This window comes from Zalophus californianus, chromosome 4, assembly GCF_009762305.2.
Source record: "Zalophus californianus isolate mZalCal1 chromosome 4, mZalCal1.pri.v2, whole genome shotgun sequence".
NCBI classification, from domain to species: Eukaryota; Metazoa; Chordata; class Mammalia; order Carnivora; family Otariidae; genus Zalophus; species Zalophus californianus.
In genome coordinates this window covers 19,614,478-19,629,514 of record NC_045598.1, presented here as the reverse complement: position 1 = coordinate 19,629,514, position 15,037 = coordinate 19,614,478, and the positions used below count along the sequence as shown (strand labels likewise).

Below are 15,037 nucleotides of genomic sequence, written 5' to 3'. Positions count from 1 at the left end.
GGGTAGGAAGGGAAGTAGAAGGATGCACAGAGGAGGAACCTGAACCACTTAGGGGCACAGGGCAGGCCGCTGGGAGGAAGGGATGCTCAGCTGAGATGTGGAGGAGGGGAAGGAGTCAGCCAGGCTAGAGGGTGGCAGAGGAAAAGTGTTCTAGGGATGCAGATAAGTCGAGGGGTGAAGACTTGGAAGTTCAGTGTGAAGGAGTTGCAGCAGGCCAGGCAGGAGAGGTGAATGGGAGACACACCCCCAAGGACCTTGCCCACCAGCGTCCCTCTTAATTTCCCCCAACCCCGGTCTAAAGGCCCAAAGGTTTGGCATCTCAGGCAAAGAAGCCAGGACAGGGAGTCTGGGTTCTTAACCCAGCCTAGAAAAGGCAGGACATAGAAGAGGAACAGCTCCCTCCATCCCCCGATCTAGCAGGCACTTCTCAGCCCCTTGGTCAAGGTCCTCTAGGAAGAGACAGAGAAGCTCAAGGCCCCTGGGGCCTTCTATGGGGCTCCCTTCCCTCCTTGCAGCTCCCAGTACCCCCACTGCAGACCCAGGAGGCTAGAAGTGGTTAGAGCAGCTGTGTGTCCTTCCTGCCTTCTCAGCCTGGGTTCAGTGGGGTACAAGTGGACGGCCTCCTCTTCATCCTTCTCAGCACCCCTGGTGGACCAGTGTCCAGTGTCCGGTGAGGACAGGAGAGTGCCTGTGGGGCTGAGAGCCCAAGAGCCTGAGGGAGTGAGTCTCTGAGTCTGCCATTCTGAAGACACCCAGGTATAGGGTGAGGGACTCTCTGAGTTTCTGCAACTGGGGATGTCCAGGGGCAGGATGGGGGTGCGGGCCCTCTGGGACTGTCATTCCCAAAAACCCAGGGCTGGGTGAAGCACATGCAACTAAAGAGGCTGGCAGATTCTGGGCCATGTCCCTGCAAGGTGATCCTGAGGGGAGAGGCCTCCGCCCTGGGATTCTGGGGCGGGAACGCTAGGGTAGGAGCTCTCTGCTGCTACCTCTCCTGCTGATGGGGGCAAGGGAAGATCCTTGGTGCTGCTGCCAACCAGGCTTTTGGAGCCCAGCGATGTGCAGTGACCACACACAGGACCCCACTCCAAGTACATGACAACTTTATTCATCCCCAGCTGGGTGGCGCTTGCCCCTCCATAGCTCCAAGGCACTGCCTCTCAATTCCCACAGCCTGGGCATCTCTGGCATCAACCCCTCCCGGGGACGTGGTGGTGGTGGGGCGGGGGGGCTTCTCTTGCTAGTGATGGTGGCAGATGTCTAATGGGGCCCGGGGCTAGGGCAGAGGCATGTCACCTCAGCTGAGGTAGAAGAGCTGGATGAGGGTGTTGGCCAGGAAGAGAAAGACACTGCCACCGCCCAGGTTGCTGAGTGCTGGGGACACACTCTTGGGTTTCTTGGTGGTGGCAGCCGTGGTACCATTTCCCAGGACTCCAGTTTCTACCTGCAAGAGAAGTGGAGCAAGCTCAGGGGCTTTCGAAGCTCAGGTCATTTAGAGACCTAGTGCCCCTACCCTGATACAATAGTTCTCTGTTCTCTGTCCCCCGTGACCACGACTTCTGCCACAAGGTCCTGTGGGGACAGGACCTTCCTGCCTTGACACAGGCAGGGTCAAAGGCGGTCCCTCCCCTGCCTCCCATGGAAGCTTCCTCTCATCTCCGCCAAGCCACCAGCGCCTCTAGCATGTGGGAGACAGGAAACTGTGGTCTCAGCCCTTGACCTGACTAGCTGGGCTAGGGGCTTAGCCTCTCTGAGCCTGCTTCCTCATCTTCTGAAATGAGCCCATCACAGTCTTGAGGTCGTGTGAGACAGGGGTGGGGAGAAGAAACTGGCAAAGTGTGGGTGGGCGAGGAGGTGGGGAAGGTGTGACCTCTTGCCCGAGGAGATCGCCAGATGGTGATCAAACTGTTCTCAATGCTTGACCAGTCTACAAGTAAAGCTGCTCCTGATGGAGACGAAGCTGTTTTTGATGGTGATCAGGCTGTTCTTGATGCCTGATCAAGCTGTTCTTGATCTAGAACTTGATGGCTCTGGTCTCCTATGCGGACTAGCACCCTTAGGGCACATGGGATGCTCCCAAGCTGCCTCCTGGAATAGCAGTTGATTTTGAGACTCCAGCTGTTTCTGGAGTGGGAGATTTCTATCTTCTTTGCATTCCAGAACACACAGGCTTTTCTGCCTGGGGTGGTTCCCTGCTATCTCCAGGACCAGATCTGGCTCCCCTTGAACCTGTCCTTGCCCCTTCCCAACAGGGCCACTTCCCAGCTTCCCTGGGGATTGATGCCATCCTCGCTCTGAGCTGTCTCCCCAAGCCTCGTCATTCCTATTCCACATCACCCCCCCGTGGGCCTCACTGTGCCTGGCACCCTGCGAACGCTCCCCAGCCTCAAGCAGTCTGTGCCCAGCCAGAAGGGCTGGAATGCTGGGACCAGGCCCCCTGAGTCCTGGGTTCTCCTGCTGGGACCCTCTGTTCTCCTGGAAGAAGGCTGAATGCCCAGGAGCCTGCATTTCTTCCCTCCCCTACCAGGCAGGTCTGGGGAGTCCTGGGTGGTGGTGTCAGGGTGCTCCAAGGGGCTGTTCTTACCTGCATCAGAACCAGGAGACTGATGGTGAGTAGGAGGAAGAAGGAGCCCTTCATCTTTGGAGAATTTTGGTGGCTGTCTTGGTAGCAGCTTCTAGAGATGAGCGCAGGCTTGTCTGCAGGCCTCTTGGCTTGGCTGCTTTTGAACCAGGAGGCAGGGGAGGCGGGGTAGAAGCAGGAAGAAGGAGGGCCTATGGGTGTGGGGTGGGGTGCTTCTACCTTTCTACAGACCTCATGACTGAGGACACCAGGCCCTAGGTTCTAAGGCCCACTGTAGATGGTAGGTTCTGGATAGGGACTGAAGGAAGTGTCGGGATGGGAGGTGGGCAAACCAAGGGAGCCTCTGTGGGCTAGTGAGCAGGGCCCTGAGCTGGGCGTCTTGCAGAATGGGGAGTGAATCTTGGTCTAATTACCTATCCACCCTGAGACCTGGGCTAGCAACTGTGCCTCTCGGAATCTTTAACACCAAGAGCTGCCAGAGGATTAAATGCAATATAATTAAGAATATTGGAGCAGGGGATAGGAGCTAAAAAAGAGGCTGAGATAGGCTTAGGTTTCAAGGTAAGGTTGTAGCTGGCTCCACAGTTTCAGAATGAACGTTTGGGGACCATGAAAACTTAGGGTTAATAGATTTCTGCGAAATCAAAGGAGCACAGCTTTAGGAATCCGGAGACCTAACTTCTGGGTGAGCCCATTCCCTCCAGGCCTCAGGTTTCACCTTTCAAGTGAGAAGACTGGAGTGGATGATTATTTTAAGGCCTAGAATTTTGTGATTTGGATACAGAAAATAGCAGATGGGTAGTTTGTATTGCTGATCTTAACAATGAAACAGTTATTTGATCCAAAACGGGTTTATTCGGGAATAGAAGAGAATTGCAATTCAGGGCCAGCAAGCTACACCAAAACCCAGAGGCTAGCCCAACAAAGGAGAGAAACCTTATTTAACGGAGAAGGAGGAGGAAGCTGGGAGGAGTTGTTTTGAACAGAAGTCTAAAGGAGAGAAGGCGGCAAGTCCAGGGTGGTGGTTTCTCATTGGCTGAGCTGCTGGGGTGGTCTGCTTCCCTTTTCCTGTTGGGGCCTGTAACCGACAAGTCTTTCTGTAATTGAGGTTGGGTGATATGGCCTGAGAGCTCCCCTGCTGGCCTCTCCGCTCCATTTTAGTAAGGTTTCCTTTTCTTTCCACACTTCCCTCCTTGTGATCAAGATCTTTCTCCAAAAGCATCCCTGATCAAGAGTCCGGTTTTCCTAATTCAGTGACCTTTTGTCCCCCAGTGCCAGAAGGGGCCTTCCCTCGGGGTCATTTCCCAAATCAAGGAAATTGTACAGGTTGGAAATTCCCATTTGAGGAAGGAGGAGGGGAAGCAGGAGAACTATCAGGCACTTCCCACCTTTAGTTCACATTTATCAAGAACGTAGTATCGGAGATCATCTCCTTTTTGGCTATATCATTTTAGAAAGGTCTGGCAGGCAACAAGTACAGAATCAAAAGTAATACGACAATTCCAAAGATACAATTTGTGGTTCCAAACCAGGACCCTAGCCCTGAAAGTAGCCAACTGAAAAATATTGGCATTTATTCCAACATAGGGGAGAAAAGTTCCCCCTGTGGAGGCAAACCCCCAATGACCTATGCCTCCTGGAAGTGCCTTCTTAACTTGGCCATGAACGTAAAACAGTGAATACCGCAAGGGCCCTTTGAAAGAATTCACAGAGGGCATTTGTGAAGACACAGTGCAGGTATGACCATGAAGCAATAGTTGGTTAAATTTTTGCAAAACAGCAAAACTTCAAATATGTTTTTAAAACGGTATTCTTGGGGCGCCTGGGTGGCTCAGTGGTTAAGCGTCTGCCTTCGGCTCAGGTCATGTTCCCAAGGTCCTGGGATCGAGCCCCGCATCGGGCTCCCTGCTCACCTTCCCTTTCTCGCTGTCTCTCTCTCTCTGTCAAATAAATAAATAAAATCTTAAAAAAAACAAAAACCCACAGTATTCTTATCTCAAAAGGACTCTTTGACATGAAATGTGTTATCAGTAATATAGCTGGTAAGGCTGTAAATTCAGAAAATATGAATTTGGATAAGAATTCAGAGTCTGTTAAGAGTTCACATGAAAAAGAGAGACTTTTATGAATCCTGAACCTTCTAACAGGCCTAGTCTGGACATCTTGGCAACACTGTCGGATGTAGTCGGCTCAGACTCCGGGAAATCCTGACTTTCAGGTCACCAGGTGGTGGGCGGGTCCAATCAGGGTTTCGTGCTTTCCGAACTTGTGTCATGTGAATCCAAGAGTCTAGGCCCGGGAGTTTGGCTAGGAACACCTGAGAGGGGCCTTTCCCGCGAGGTTGAAAAGTCTTTCTGGAATGTCTCTTTTCCAATAGACAAAATCTCCAGGTTGCAGGGTATGGTGTTTAAGGTCTTCATCTCCCAAGAGCGCAAGATGAAAAGATTGCTCTACCAAAGCATGGTTATTCTATTTCTTTATTTATTTGTTTGCTTATTTAGAGAAGGTGGGGGGAGGGGCAGAGGGAGAGGGCGAGAGAGAATCTTAAGCAGGCTCCACACCCAGCATGGAGCCTGACCTGGGGCTAACAATCACAACCCTGAGATGGTGACCTGAGTCAAAATCAAGAGTTGGACACTTAACTGACTGAGACACCCAGGTGCACCAGCATGGTTATTATTTGTTTAATTTAATTTATATTCAATTAGTTAACATATAGTATATTATTAGTTTTAGAGGTAGAGTTCAGTGGCTGATCAGTTGCATAGAACACCCAGTGCTCATTACATCACATGCCCTCCTAAATGCCCATCACCCAGTTACCCCATCCCCCCACCCCCCTCCCCTCCAGCAACCCTCAGTTTGTTTCCTATAGTTAAGAGTCTTTTATGGTTTGTCTCCCTCTCTGATTTTGTCTTATTTTATTTTTCCCTCCCTTCCCCTATGATCCTGTTTTCTTTCTTAAATTCCTCATATGAGTGAAATCATATGATAACTGGCTTTCCCTAATTGACTCATTGCACTTAGCATAATACCTTCTAGTTCCATCCATGTCATTGCAAATGGTAAGATTTCATTTTTTTGATGCCTGAGTAATATTCCATTGTATGTATATATCACATCTTCTTTATCCATTCATTTTGTTGATGGACATCTGGGCTTTCCATAGTTTGGCTATTGTGAACATTGCTACTATAAACATTGGAGTGCAGGTGCCCCTTTGGATCACTACGCTTGTATCTTTTGGGTAAATACCTAGTAATGCCATTGCTGGGTCATAGGATAGCTCTATTTTAAACTTTTTGAGGAACCTCCATACTGTTTTCCAGAGTGGCTGCCCCAGCTTGCATTCCCACCAGCAGTGTAGGAGGGTTCCCCTTTCTCCACATCCTCACCAACATCTGTCATTTCCTGAGTCATTAATCTTCGCCATTCTGACTGGTGTGAGGTGATATCTCATTGTGGTTTTGATTTGTATTTTCCTGATGCCGAGTGATGTTGAGAATGTTTTATGTTTCCATTGGCCATTTATATGTCTTCTTTGGAGAAATGTCTGTTCATGTCTTCTGCCCATTTCTTGACTGGGTTATTTGTTTTTTGAGTGTTGAGTTTGATTAAGTTCTTTATAGATTTTGGATACTAGCCCTTCATCTGATAAGACATTTGCAAATATCTTCCCCATTCTGTCAGTTGTCTTTTGGTTTTGTCAACTGTTTCCTTTCCTGTGCAAAAGCTTTTTAGCTTGATGAAGTCCCAATAGTTCATTTTTGCCCTTGCTTCCCTTGCCTTTGGAGACGTGTCTAGAGAGAAGTTGCTGCAGCCAAGGTCACAGGGGTTGCTGCTTGTGTTCTCCTCTAGGATTTTGATGGATTCATGTCTCACATTTAGGTCTTTCATCCATTTTGAGTTTTTTTCTGTGTATGGTGTAAGAAAGTGGTCCAGTTTCATTCTTCTGCCTGCGGCTGTCCAATTTCCCCAACACCATTTGTTGAAGATATTCTTTTCTGCTTTGTCAAAGATTAGTTGACCATAGAGTTGAGGGTCCATTTCTGGGTTCTCTATTCTGTTCCACTGATCTATGTGTCTTTTTGGTGCCAGTACCACCCAGCGTGGTTATTTTTAATGGAAGAAATTACGCCTTTACCATATTGAAGTACAACTTCTTTTATTAATTGTGGGTCAAAGGAGGCAGGGGACAAGTGCATTGGACCTACTGTAACTATCTCAAAGGGTGAGAATCTATGTGTTCCCAAGGGGGTGGATCTGAGATTTAGAAGGAAAAATAGCAGTGCGTCAGGCCAAGGTATTTGGAGGGTTTCTACAAATTTGCCAATTGAGTTTTAATAGTGCCATGTTCGACTAGCCCTGAGGATTTAGGATGGCATGGACAATGAAAGTATTGCAAAACTGGCCAAACAGCACAGACTTGTCAAAGCACCTGCCCAGTAAAACGGGTTCCCCAATCACTATGATGTTCAGGAGGGGTTCCCCAGATAGGGATAATCTTTTCTAACAGAATTTTAGCCACAGAAGAGGCAATGGCCTGTCTACAAGGGAAGATTTCAATTCAGTGAGAAAACACACAAACCATGGGGGCACCTGGGTGGCTCAGTCATTAAGCATTTGCCTTTGGCTCAGGTCATGATCCCAGGGTCCTGGGATCGAGCCCCGCATCGGGCTCCCTGCTCAGCGGGAGGCCTGCTTCTCCCTCTCCCACTCCCCCTGCTTGTGTTCCCTCTCTCGCTGTGTCTCTCTCTGTCAAATAAATAAGTAAAATCTTTAAAAAAACCACACACAGACACACACACACACACACACACAAACACACACACAAAACAAAAAACACCCCACACAAATCACGACTAAAACATATTTATATTGACGAGACAGGGCAAGTGTCAAAACTCAAAGGTCCATTGGGCCATTCAAAGTGTCTGGGAGCAGTGCCAACAGATTGTATTTTGGATAGGTGGGGCAGGGGAGGTAGGCTCTATGGATTCTGCCAATATCAGTTGAAGATTTTGCCCATAAGAAGGGTGGTACCTGATCCAACAGGGACTAATGATCATTGTCCCCAGATTCAGCTATCGTGCCATTAGAAGTAGAGCAAATTTAAAAAGTCAAAACTCATTAATTCACTTGCTTAGCTATTTTGATGGCTACCGTCAAATTCTAGAATTATTTCCCCCTTTTGGGAGAAGGAAATTCTGGCATGGTAGTTCTCTCAAGAAATCTTGGCCTGGGCGCCTGGGTGGCTCAGTTGGTTAAGCGACTGCCTTTGGCTCAGGTCATGATCCTGGAGTCCCGGGATCGAGTCCCACATCGGGCTCCCTGCTCAGCAGGGAGTCTGCCTCTCCCTCTGACCCTCTTCCCTCTCGTGCTCTCTATCTCTCATTCTCTCTCTCAAATAAATAAACAAAATCTTAAAAAAAAAAAAAAGAAATCTTGGCCTGATGGGGTGCCTGGGTGCCTCAGTCCGTTGAGTGTCTTGATTTTGGCTCAGGTCCTGGTCTCAGGGTCATAGAATCAAGCCCTGCATTGGGCAGAGCAAGTCTGCTTGTTCCTGTACCTCTGCTCCTCCCCACACTTGTGCCCTCTCTCTCTCTCTCTCAAATAAATAAATAAATAAAATCTTAAAAATAAAATAGAAATCTTGGCCTAATAAATGAATAGAGACAGAAGAACTTCAGAGAAAAAGGTGTGTCTCTCAAAGAGGCAAAATGAAAGAGAATAGGTACAGAGGAACTTGTTGAGGTTTACTAGAGACCCCTCCATTTGAGCTGTTTAGTACTCCTTGCGCAGGGGACAGACTAATCTTTCTATCATTCCAGTTCTAGTGTATGTGCCGCCAAAGTGAGCAAACTGTTTTAGTGCCCCAAGGCAGGTGCTCTTTTATTGCAGTGGGGCTGAGCACTGATAGTGTAGGGCTGGTATCTCTGTAAGGACAGAGATTCACTCTCATTCTAGAGAGTGGTTACTCTGAGCTGATAGAGGAAGGACTGGGAAGAGCCTCTGTAGTTCCTCAGAGCCCCGACAGTGGGAATTGGGAGGACATTGGAAAGGCTGGCTAGGGGGCTAAAGATGCCGGGGGGCACTTGAGTTTGTAACCATCTTTTCTCCAATGTCCTGGCCCTTTGCAATAATAGCTGAAACTGGGACATTTTTTGGTCTTGTTTAGGGGTCTGATTTGCCAGAGTGGAAAATTAATTTTAGCAGTCTTTCTTTTAGGTGACTCATCCAGGGTGCAAGTGACCTGGTTTGCCAAATTAACTAAATCTGGAGTGGACAGTTTCCCATTCCATCCTGGTCCTTTTAACTGAAAGAGAAAGATCCTGGTTCAGCCCATTAATAAAGAAAGTCTCCCTGAGAGGATCCAGCATCTAAAGGAAGACCAGAGTTTTCTTTGAAAACAATGTGAAGTTGATTACGATCGTCATGAACAGGTTCATCAGACTTTTGTGTGCAAGCCTGAATTTTGTCCCAATTAAGAGGCTTGGGGAAAGCTATCACCATTGCTCAGTGGAGGTTTTCAGCAAGTATTCTAGCCATAAGTTAGGGGCTTGTTTTTTTTAAATCCTGTTCATGATATGCCCATCAGGCAAGTTTTAGCCAAGGTTTGGTCTGGTCCTCAGCAACAAACTAACTGATATAAATCTGAGAAACCAGGTTGGTAAGTTTGAATAGCTATTAGTTCTTCAGCAAACGTATGAGGGTCCTCAGTCAGTTTCATAAGAAACCCTTTAACTATGGCTCACAATTTGGCCTTCATCCAGGGAACAGAAGACATTGGGGGTTGTCTGAATCCTCAGAAGACTTAACTTTAAAGGGACTGTGTGTTTGGAAACAAAGGAAACGGGGGAGGGAAAAAGAGAGGACTCATAAGCCCTTTTATCTTTAGTTGTTTGTTTCCCTCAGTCCAGAAATTGTGCTTTGTAGAGAGGCAATTTTAGATTCCTGACAACATTTGGAAGCTTTAAAACAGCAAAAGAGGCATTTCATGTCATTTTGACAATTTCAGAACCATAGCTGTTCAATTCAGTTTTGAGAAAAGTAAGTTTGGGGTGATTGAAAGCTCCCCATAATGAGCATTTGTGTTCCAAATTACTTTTGATTAAGTGATCCATTTAGTTAGAAATGCACATGAAAAGGGACTGAAATTTTTAAACATAAAACCAGCTGGGGTGCCAGAAAGGGGGGATGCACTCTCAAAGCATTTTGATTACTGGGATCCCAGTTCTTACAGGCTTTTCTAGAGGGGGGAGAAAAAAATCCTAAACAGCATAGTTCCAATAGGAATAGCCCAGTTCCCCAAAGCATTCAAACCAAAAGCCAGACAAGTACTCTCAGAAAGGACAAATCCTTAAAACAGATCTTGAATAAAGCCTGGAGAGCACAAAACACAATGAGAGTGGAGCTCAAATTCCAGCAGAGACTCACCTTCAAGCTCCAGTGTCAGTAAGAAAGCAGCGAGCTCAGTGGTCACGGTGGGTACTGGCACCTGCTCGCTCACCAGCCTTGGAGTTGTTGGGCAGTGGGGAGGGGATAGGGTCGTCTCTGGATCCCACTTCTGACACCAGGTGATGTTAACCTTGAAAATAAAACTGTCAGTTATTTTACCAGCAAAAATGGGTTTATTTGGGCATAAGTAGAGAATTACACTTTAGGACAAACAACTTACAGCAAATACCATAGGCTAGTCCAACAAAGGAGAGAAACATTATTTTATGGAGAAGAAGGAAAAAGTTGGGAGGAGTTGTTTTGAACAAAAGTCCAATGAAGAAAAGCATGAGTTCAAGGTGGTGACAGTTTCTCATTGGCTGAGTTGTTGGAGTAGTTGTTTTCTTGTAGGAAATGCAATATACCCCTCTTCCTGTTAGGGCCTGTAATTGATGATTCTTTCCTGTGGACACTAATTTTCTTGGGGTCCGCAATTGACAATTCTTCCTGTAATTGGCCTTGAGTGATATGGCATGAGAGCTCCCCTTCTGGGCCTCCTGACTACATTTTAGTGAGGTTTCCCTTTATTAATTTTCACAGTATCAATCTAGGATGGATGGGAGGAGGGCTAGGGGAGAGACAAGCCGGTGACTAAACTGTAGCAGAAGGGATTTGGAGTGGGGATGGCCATGAAGTCCCAGGGAGGGGTGGAGGATGAGATAAATCACAAAGCTGCTTAGATGGTGCTCTATTCTTTATACATTCTCTCACTTTATTCTCTCAGTGGGGCTCTGCGATAGACTTTCTAATTATCTCCATTTTCCTGATGAAGAAACTGAGGCTTAGATATTAAGTGACCTGTCCAAGGGAGTAAATGGTGGAGCCAGCCTCATTTGAACTTGAACACAGGTCTATCTGAAGCCACAGCTATGTATGTAACCTCTGCGGCTGCCCTAGAAGTCACTGATTCCCTGCCCCTCTCCCTCTTCGAGGATCCAGTGGTTGTCCCTGAAGCCCAGCTCTAGCCTCACCCACTCACCCTTCCTTTGTCTATTTTGTGCCTCATTCGCATGCCAGGTAGTAAAAGAAAACCCCTCTACTTCCCTTCTATGGTTTTAAGCCTCCTGTTGCAAGCTTTAGAAAAACCTGGGTGGGCACTTAGGGGCCTCCATCCCCGGCTAAAAGGAAAGAAAGAAAAAAGAACTGAGAGTGAAAACTGGTGAGAGAAAGCCAGGAAGTGGGGAGGGAGGGGGCAGGAGTCTTGAGGCCCCTGGAGGGGTGTTGCTTCAGGAGAGAAGCAGGAGGAGCCCTCAATTACCTATCACTGGGGTCTAAGCCCTGGGAGGGAAGGGAAGGGGGTTGCTGCACATATTACAATATGGTCTGCCCTGCATCTTTCATCCCCACTAAGAGAGGGCTGTGATCTAACAGTACCACAGAGCACCTTAAGGTAAATCTTCCTCCACCCGTCCATCCATCTGCCCATCTACCCATCCATCCATTTCAGGCAATTTATTGACGCCTACTGTGTATCAGGCAAGATGAATGAGTGAGGGTCTCTTCACTTTAGTTCATAGTCTAAGAGGAAGACGTATACTGTAATAATCACAAAACTGAAGAAGAAATGCCATAATGGCAGCAGGACCATTAGAACGCAGAGTGTAATTCTGCTTGGGAGGAGTGGGCGTATTCATGGAGGAAGGAACACTTGAGCCAGTCCTTGAAGGATTAAGGGGGATTTTCCCAGGGGAAAAAGGCAAAGGTGGATGTTCTCACTGGAAGGAGAGGCCTGAACATAGGAGAGAGCATGATAGTTTCTGGAACACTGAGAAGGATGGAGGGCATCCTTCTGAAGGCCCTAAATGCCAGTCAAACTAGAGATGGTGGGGCATAAAAATGCATAAATCAGCCTTGATATGGGTGGGAAGAGGGGAAGATGGGAGAGATGGCCAGGGTTTTATTCTGAAAGGAATGTATGGACTTCAAGGACTTCTCTCTCCTTTATTATTTACCTTTCCCTCCTCAGCTGCTGGGACCCAATAAACTCTTTAACCCCAAAGGGGTCATAATTGATAAGGGTCTTTCAGGAAATGGCCTAAAAGCAGAGGACTCTGTCCATTCCCAAGAATAGAGACTTCCAGAATCAGCTAATGCCAGGTCTGGGGTCTACTTCCTCATCTTGCATGTGGGTAAACAGGCCCAGAGAGAGCCTTGGTCAGGACTTCCCTCCTCCCAGTCCAGAGTCGAGTGTCCCCCACCCCAGATGTCCAGAAGGAATTCTTGGAAGCTAGACAGAGTGGCCTCTAATGTCCTCCCAACACTCAAGTCCCATGTGAGCCTAGAGACCTTGCAAAGATTTCCAGCACCACCCAAGATGAGGGATAGTGAAATCTAAGAAAAATAACTATTAGGTGAGCTTAGAATCTAGTTTTGTTTCCATAACTTTGTTTCTGGAAAACACCTTTTTAAAATAAATAATGTGACAATGTTATGAGATTTAATTTGCACAATAATCCTATGAGGTAAGGGGTGCCTGGGTGGCTCAGTCGGTTAAGCCTTTGGCTCAGGTCATGATCCCAGGGTCCTGGGATCGAGCCCTGCGTTGGGCTCCCCTCTGTACAGGAAGCCTGCTTGTCCCTCTCCCTCTGCCCCTCCCCCCTGCTCATGTTCTCTCCCATTCTCTCTCTCAAATAAATAAATAAAATCTTTAAAAAAATAATCCTATGAGGTGGGTTCTATTAGTATCTCTATTTTATAGATAGGGAAACTGAGGCTAGTGAAGTAGCTTGAGCAAGAACAGCCAGCTACGGGGAGGCGACGCGCAGGAGGGAAGATGGAAGACTACCAGGCTGGCGAGGAGGCTGCTTTTGTTGTTGATGAAGTGAGCGACATTGTAAAAGAGGCTATGGAGAGCGCGATCCGCGGCAATGCCTATCAGCACAGCAAAGTCAAATCAGTGGACCACAAACGTCGTAGAACAAACTTTAAGCCAACTCACCAAGCTGGGAAAGCCATTTAAATACATCGTGACCTGTGTGATTATGCAGAAGAACGGAGCGGGCTTACACACGGCCAGTTCCTGCTTCTACACACGGACAGCTCTACTGATGGCTGCTGCACCGTGCGGTGGGAGAACAAGACCATGTACTGCCTCGTCAGCGCCTTCGGGCTGTCCATCTGAGCCTCCTGCGTCTGCGCGATCCTCCTCTCCCAGCGGCCAGTGGGGGTCCAGCGAACACCCTTCTCCTTCTCTTCAAGCGTTTGTCGTGGCAGCCACGACGTTGACGACGGCCAGGTGACTGCCCTGTTCTGGGAACAGCACAGCCACGTCCAAGGACGGTCACCCTAGGTGCTCAGGCCTGTGCCGCCACCCGTCTTAACTCTGTTTCTTTTCAAAGGTGCTAAAAACTGAAATCTGCTAGTTTAAAACTTTCTCTACTCTTTGGATGACTCAGATACACTAATTTTCCATACTTTATACTTTGGTTAGAATAATAAATAATTCCACTTAAAAAAAAAAAAAGAACAGCCAGCTACAAGTGACAGATCCCAGCTTTATAGACTTGGTAAGTTATGCTGACCCATAATATATCCTCGATAAATGATGGCTATAATTATTTTCCAAGTTTCTATGTGAAAATGTATACTTGTTTTATAATAAGGCTCTGACTTCTCCCAATAAATGTTTTTTTAAAAAACTAATAAAATGGCCTACCAGGGTAGAGGGCTCCCACCTCTCTCACATGAACTAGGTGTTTGTTGAGTGTCTGCTTCTCCAGGATCTTAGGCTGTGCTTCAGGTCCTGGGTAGGAGGGAGGTATGTGGTAAACCCTGATGCCCGGGTAAATGCCAATCCATGCTCCCCAGTCTTGCTGAGGAGGGAGGCAGTAGGCAGACCACAGCAGGGCTCATGAGGCCAGACCACCCCCTGCCCCCACCTCGCACGCTGTTGATCCTTGCTTACCTTCAAGAGCAGAATGAATATAAACAAGGTGACAATATAAAGTTGCTGACCGTGGCTCCAACCCCCCCAAAACACTTGGCCCAGCATAACCTAAAGGTTTCTCAACTCATGTATCTCAAGCCCCAGAAAGCCTCAGGGAGAAGCTCAGTGGCAAGAGGGCTCTCCCACCTCTCACTTCCAGTCACACTTTCCACCTGAACCCCTCCCTTCGGCAGTGGGCCTGTACCACCTGCCCCTTGGCCTATCTTTGCTTGCCTGTTTCGCCAAAGTGGGAACTTCTAGAAAGAGCACAGATTCTGGAGGCAGAGTTCTGGGGTTGAATCCACTTTTACTGATTACCTGCGTAGTCCTGAGCAAATCTCTTCACCTCTCTGAGCTTGTTTTCTCATCTGTAAACCTCATAATGTTGGCATCTGGCACTTGGAAGGCACTCATTAATTCGTAGCTCCCTTCAGCTTCCAAATGGTGTGTAAGGAATGCCTCAAGGAGCTGGCCCTCCCCTGACGGCAGTAGATTAGAAAGTCAAATGGTTATATTACAAAGTGCAGTCTGAGATATGCAAGAGTTTTGGTGGTTGAGCCCAGGTGTAAGGAAGTTGGTGCCTGAGAAGTCATCTATTTTTAGATCGTCACCGCTGAAAGGTTTTGAGATAATGATAAAGAGAGTTAAAAGCCGGAAATGTTTTTGAAAACTTGCTCTGGGGGGCGTCTGGGTGGCTCAGTTGGTTAAGCAACTGCCTTCGGCTCAGGTCGTTTTCCTGGAGTCCCGGGATCGAGTCCCACATCAGGCTCCCCGCTGAGCAGGGAGTCTGCTTCTCCCTGACCCTCCCCCCTCTCATGCTCTCTCCCTCCCTCTCTCTCTCATTCTCTCTTTCTCAAATAAATAAATAAAATCTGTTAAAAAAAAAAAACTTACTCTGTATGGGTGTTTGCTAGGTACTGTGAAAAATTATTTCATTTAATCCTCAGGGCAACCATGCGGGGTGGGTATTATACCCATTGTATGGATGAAGAAACTAAGGTTTGCTTGCTCAAGGACACACAAGTCAGGCGCCA

The 15,037-nt window shown here is 47.6% G+C and overlaps 1 pseudogene; it reads left to right on the top strand.

Annotated features, from left to right (window-relative positions):
- Window positions 1–12,851: 12,851 nt before the first annotated feature.
- Window positions 12,852–13,324, top strand: LOC113937020 (annotated as a pseudogene).
- Window positions 13,325–15,037: the final 1,713 nt, after the last annotated feature.